Source organism: Ursus arctos, unplaced genomic scaffold (assembly GCF_023065955.2).
Source record: "Ursus arctos isolate Adak ecotype North America unplaced genomic scaffold, UrsArc2.0 scaffold_13, whole genome shotgun sequence".
NCBI classification, from domain to species: domain Eukaryota; kingdom Metazoa; phylum Chordata; class Mammalia; order Carnivora; family Ursidae; genus Ursus; species Ursus arctos.
The window spans coordinates 46,107,664-46,114,592 of NW_026622797.1; positions in this window are offsets into that span (position 1 = coordinate 46,107,664).

Here is a 6,929-nt window from a genome sequence, read left to right on the forward strand (position 1 = left end):
CTTAGACATTTAACTCCCCTTTCCCACTTTTCAGAAGTAACCATGACTCTGAGGTTCATGGATATTTTATCCATGTTTTTACTCTTGCTGCAAATCCGTCAGCATCTAAGCCTTTAGGACATTAGGTATTAACTCAGGCCTTCATTAAGGGACTAAGGAAATGTATTTAGTGTTTGTGAAAGACAAAGACAAAAAGGATCACATACGTACACTTCTGTGAGCTGGTTTTTATGTTGTGATTTACCCCTGTTGAACAAGTGTAGCTCATTTTAACTGCTGTGTATTACTGTTCTGTTGCAAGGACACACCAAACATCTGCCTCAATACTACAGTGAACCTCCTTGGGCACATTTATCTCTTGTTTTCTTATTTACAAATAAAAGCATTATATATAACTGAAGCTTCAAGAGGAATTATGAAACAAGCACATTCAGCTTAAGTGACTTGGTACAACCTCCAAACAACTGCTGAAAGAACAAGGACCCTGTTTACAATAGCAAGGACAAAAATGTCTAGAAATAAAAGTGTAGAGAAGCTGTAGTTCTGGTGTATAATCAGAAAATCAATGTAACAGTAGATACATATCAATATATATTTGGAAATTAATGGATAAGTATTAGATTGGTGAGGGAAGAAAGAAGGTTATTCTTTAAGGAATATTGGGGTAATGGATTGTCAAATGGGAAAAGTTGCATACCTTCCACCAGAAGAATCATTTAAATTGGAAAGGGAAAATGAGACCATAAGTACTAGAAACAAATGTTTAAGAGACTTAAAGTAATTGGAGTAGAGAAAGTCTGACTCCAGACTATAGAAGAAACAATTGGTACATTTGACTAAAAAAAATTGAGGCTAACAAAACTCTAAGTTGAAAAATGACACTGCAAAGGGCAGTGTGCAGAAAGAATTACAACTTGGCCACAGTTCAAAAGGCTAATTAAAGCTAGTAGAAAAAGACTAAAAGTGCATGAGGGATATGAACACGGAAAGAAATACAAATAGTTCTTAAATACATAAAAGATCTTCAACTACTTAGAAAATGCAAATTAAAATTATGAAGGTAATTTTTTATTTTTTGACCTTATTTTTTTAAACCTATCATAAATTTGAAAAAGTGTCGGCAAGAGGATGAGAAAATTGTCATACATTGTGGTAGAGCGTGTGAGTCACTATAACCTACAATGACTTAATTTAACTATATCAAAATTACAAATAACAATTTGGGGTGCCTGGGTGGCTCAGTCAGTTAAGTGACTGACTAGGTTTTGGCTCAGGTCATGATCTCAAGAGCCCTGTATTCTTCGGGGAGCCTGGTCAGGATGCTCTCTCTCTGCCCCCCCCCCCCTTGCTCGTGCACATTCAAATCTTTTTTAAAAATTACAAATAAAAATCTGATTGAAAATTTCATTTTGAGAAATTTAACATACTTGTGCAAACGACTTTCAGAAATCATTATGCAACATTGTTTGAAATAAAAGATTAAAACGACTTTAATATTTTGTAGAGGAGGAGTTGAATGATAGGAAAGAATACAGCCATAGCAAGGATGCGAAGTCTATACTATATATGGAAAAATCTCAACATCTACCATTAAGCGAAAGAAGGAAGAGGTGGAATACATGACATACTACCTTTGTGTGTGTGTGAAAAGAAAAAGACAAAATTGATTATACAAATAATATCTAGGAAAGATGATAATGAAATGCAGCATTAGAGCATTGGCTCCTTTCATAGAGATTTGAATGTTGGACGTGTGACTATTACAAAAATGTTCATTAAAAAACACAAGCAGATGATTTCTAGTCAAAGGAATGGAAATTTTACACAACCTTACAGCCTCCTTTTCCATGTCTCAAATTATCTTTTGAAATGACTTGCAGATTCATACAGTTCAGTTGCTGGGACAATAGTGACTATCGTAGTTTCATTTCTTTGAAGGAGAAGGAAGGTGTGCCATGTGGCTAAAAGCCATTGAGCCTAAGACATCGAGCTGAAGATGAGGTTATATAAACCATCTGGAATAATCATGTTCCTGATCAGCGTAGAATAACTATCAACTATCACTAGCATGTCATTTTTTAAAAATGCACTTTGAAAGTAAGACCTCAACTCGGGAAAAACAAAACAGAACAGTGGTCCTTAAACTCAATGAAGACGTTGCTTTGTTCTTAATTTTTCACATTTCCTCATGACATAGGTGAACGCTTGTTCCAAGTCAGCATTGGTACTATAAGGTAGTTATATAATAATCTGCCAAAGCTACTAGCATTCTGCCAACAGAGGAGAGTTTTTAAAGTTCTTACATTGAAGTAATTTACCTGCATCTTCTGGTTCCAGTGCCTTCAGTAAAAATCTTTCTGAAGCTTCTCTGGGATTCATAACATTTCGTATTTATATGGTGATAACAAATGACATGGGTTTTCAAGGTTTAAATAAGAACTTGGGTTTGTGTGCTCTCACAAGCAGTACATTTCAGTAGTGTAAGATCTCTTGTGGGAGTTACCACCTCTCTGCCTCCATTCCTTTGTGATTTAAATGAGGAAGATGATAGCCGTCCTTACCTCATAGAGTTATTGCAAGGGTTGGGTTGATGCATAGTTAATACTCAGTAAGTGTTAGCTGCTGCTGTTAAGGAAGCCTGGCTAGCTCAGTCCATAGCGCACGTGATTTGGTCTCAGAGTCATGAGTTCGAGCCCCACGTTCGGTGTAGAGTTTACTTAAGGTCAAAGAAATGCAGGAATCAGTAAGTGTCAGCTGCTATTGTTACCATGTCAGATAAAGGTGGGGCCAAAGTGATTCAGGGGGAAAGTCTTAGCTCTTCAGATATTCTTTATTTTTTTTTTAAGATTTTATTTGTTTCAGAGAGAGAGAGAGAGAGAAGGCGGAGGGGGAGGGGCAGAGGGAGAAGCAGGCTCCCCGCTGAGCAGGGAGCCCAATGCAGGACTCGAATTCAGAACTCTGGGATCATGACCTGAGCCGAAGGCAAACGCTTAACAGACTGAGCCACCCAGGCGCCTGTTAGGTATTCTTTAAACATCACACAGGTTGCCTTTGAGCCTTTTGGTGCAGCCTGATGCCTACTAAAACTCCCAGGTCATGGTGGATAGAGAAGCAATCTTTCCAGAACTGATTTTAGCAAGGAAGCTAGTTATTGGCAAATTTAGGAACATCTTAATGCCCCTGCAATTTACTTGAGGATAATCTGTCAAGCAAAATTGTTGTGAATGGGTTATAGAAAAAATAGGACTTATATTGTTACTGGCTATTCACATAAGTAGCAATGTTAATGTGAAGAAATAATGCTCAGGGCAGTTACAGTATTTAGAACTGCTGAACAATTGCTGCATTTCCTCACCTCACCACAAGATGGCATAATTCCACTGTTTAAATGCTGTTCTATTTGTGCATTTCTCCTGTAGTTACTTGGTCCATTTAACAAGAAGAGTAACACATACTAACAGGTTCTTTTGGGTGCAGTATTGGATTCAATACTATTTGAATTAAGCTACTATTTGGTGTACTCATTTGGGCTTTTCTTTAAGTAGAACAATTATAACGCTAATTCCTGAGCTTTATATATCCATAACTCACAAGACAATGTATTGGTAGTAAATCATGACTTCTCTCGTAAAAAGTAGAATAGAAATGAATATTAGAAGAAGAAGAATTTTCTATTTTTCCTGGGGGTTTAATCATTTAATATACACAACAGAAAAGGAGAATTGAAATTTATTTCTAGGAAGTGTAGCTTAGTACCGCGCAGGTAATATGCAGGGGACGGGCAATGGATTCTTGTTCTACAACTTCTGTCTCTACGCGATGTACTTAACCTCTTTGATCTCTGGTACTTTACAGGTTATGATTAGGATTCTTAATAAATTCTGGTGGAATAAATTTAAGGGAGACCAGATTCCTTGGTTAGATTGTGTTATTAATAGAACTCTGAATAGGTAAAAATTTTTGGCAGGCTAACCTTGTGACAAGTGGTGTGTGTTTGGGGTGAGTTCAATAGTTATGATTGAAACTCTAATCCTTTTTCATTGTGAATTTTGAGTTCTATTGATAAATCAGAAGCTTCCAGCTTCTCTCATGCATCATTAAACTAGTTACCTTTTTTTGTTTCTTCAGAAATCAACATTTCAAAGGAGACTTCCGGTCATGTGGTCTATCCTTAATAGGTTGATGTTATAGGCAAGTGTAGACAGGCATTCCCACGTAAAAAGAGGAAACACTGTCAAAATTCCTCTGCTTAACAGATACCAACAAAAGGTCACCATGGCCTGGCAACCAATGAGCTGAAATGTTTGATTTGAAGAGATAAGAATCTCTCTTTTTGCTTTTTTAAATTGCATTTGTGCTGTGTTTTAAGTGGGAAAGACACTTCAAAAATCTCATTATTCTGCAGGATAGCAGGAAAGTTTGAACTTTGTTGCCTTTGTCTAGATGGCAAGTGAGACTGAAATGCTCGAGGGTACCGCTGGGTGCTCCAGTGGTGGGCAACAGCCCTGTGGGTGCACGAAGGGGAGCCCAGCTCAGTATTTCAGGAGTTAGCGTCTTCTAAATGGGCTGGATTTCTCATCTCCATAGGATCTGCCTGAAGCGGACATACGGTATTTTCCAGGAAAAGACTTTCTCTACAATTCAAGTCCAAACCATTATTAGCTATTATCCTCCCTCTCAATCAAATGCAAATAAAACTTCTTCTTGGTGAAGTAAAAGAAGAAGAAATTATTTTCAGGCATATTTATTTGTATAGTTTCCTATTTACATGCAATAGGCTTAGGTATAATTTCCGTGCTATTCCCTCCAATGGTGAATGCCCTTTTAAAATCTGAAAATCAAATGAACATAAATCTTTAAGTACATGGGAAAGCATTGGGCTTTCTCAATGACACTTCTACCATCCTTGTACCATTAATTGTAACAGGATTAGAGTAATGAGGGATTGCCTAGTAAAACATGAAGAGAATATATTTTTTTTAAAATACAGGAATAACGGATGTAAGGAGCAGCCACTACCCCTAGCGCTGAGTGTACCCAAAGAAAAGCCCATCTCCCCCCCCCCCCCCCCAGGACTCTGAAGAGGGCATGTGGATGGTTCACTGGATGGCAGAGAAGTCACTGGGCTACGGCAAAGGTGGGGCTTACTGGAAATCCGCCCTTGAACACTTGCCAGAAATCCTCCCTGTAGGTGCTAGCGAAAGCCACTCACAGAAAGGGGTCTTGTGGAAGGGACTCAGCCATGAACCGGCTTGAGCTCCTGGCGGGGTGCAGGTGAAATTACGAGCGGCTGGGTGCTGCTGATCTTCACACACTACAGGGGTCAAGTGCAAGAGGGCTGGCTGGTGATGCAGGAGCCAGGAGCTAGAGAAGCTGCCCATGCTCCACGCATCAGGTGCCAGAGAAACTGTGGACCTGCAAAGACCTGCTGAGAAGAGCGCACTAGAACCAAAGAAGAGAAGCCACGTCATCCTCTAGCGCCCTCTACTGTCAGAGTTTTGTGTTGCGTCAGCTGGCAAAAGAGAACTATTTAGAGCTCACATTGCAGTGCAGGCGGTGAAAGATGTGCTTGGAGCTGAGAGGCAAATAAACTGGTAACTGGCCTGTTCTTCTTTCCAAAAGACTCTTTGGTGTTAGCTTCTGTGTGCAATGGAGTAGTAAATCATCAGCCATTCTCTGTGGACTCATGTTGGCTAGGCTTGAGTCAGTTTAGCCTTGCCCTCCATTCCTTAGAAGTAAATCCATTGTTTTTTATTTTGGGGCTTTTTTTTTTTTTCTGCACAACTGTCTAGCATCTCTCTCAGCCACTATCGCCACCAGTTGGTTTCCTCTTTATTGCCTTTTGAACCATTGCTGGTAATTGCCTAACAGGATTCCTGTGTCTAGGAGTATTGAGTGTGAGTGAAGGTTAAAATAATGAACCTGTCTGCTCTGGGGGTATGAGCAGTAGGAGGATAAACTTGTTGAATTTTACTTGGAGGACGTAAGGACCTCTAAAACAACACTTGTTTTGGACACTTGCTGAAGCCAGATGACATTGGAGCCAATTGTGTCTACTTATGCTTAGTGAAACTATATAAGGTAGTATAAAGGCCACTGAGACTAGGCTCCAGCATTTACTATCTTTGTAACTTTGGACAAGTTTTCTAAACTCTCTGAACCTCAATTTCCTCATCTATAAAATGGGGGATAATATCCATTTCAGATAGACATAAAGATTAAATGAGCTATGACTCTATCTCTGGTCCTTCCCAAAGCTCTACCAGTATATTAAAAAGGAACAAAAACAAATCCAGAAGGAGAACATAAGACAATATGATAGCAGAGAAGAGAAATGATCATTTTGGAAAGTTATAGACAAGCGGTAACTAAAACCTACTCTTGCAAGTGTGAAAGCCAGGAAGCAGTGGGTTCCTTGCCAGAACTTCAGAAAGATTTAGAATGGGAAGCATCACGAAAGCTGCAGGGCTGATTGGAGGTGAAAATGGGAAGATTGGTTGATGTCTTTAAGAGGAGCGATTAGATCCCTAGATACCTTTCTCTCTTGAGAAGCCTGGCAGGCACCCCTTCTCTACCCCAATTAGTAGAGGTTTCCCCTCTGCAGAAAATGAACCAGATTAGTTCTGGACTCAGAGACACTGGAGGTGAGGTGACACATTGAGAAAATGAAAGCCTTTATACCAAACTGTGAGACCCTACTGAGTGTAGGTCTCTTGTGAACACATATATTTTTTTAAGATTTTATTTTTAAGTAATCTCTACACTCCACGTGGGTCTCGAACCCACAACACAGAGATCAGGAGTCCCGTACTTCACTGACTGAGCCAGCCAGGTGCCCCATGAATTCATAATTCTTGAGTTTACTGAGCTTCGTGGGTTTGTAGATTCATATATTTCATCAAATTTGGGAATTATTTGGAGAGATTAAT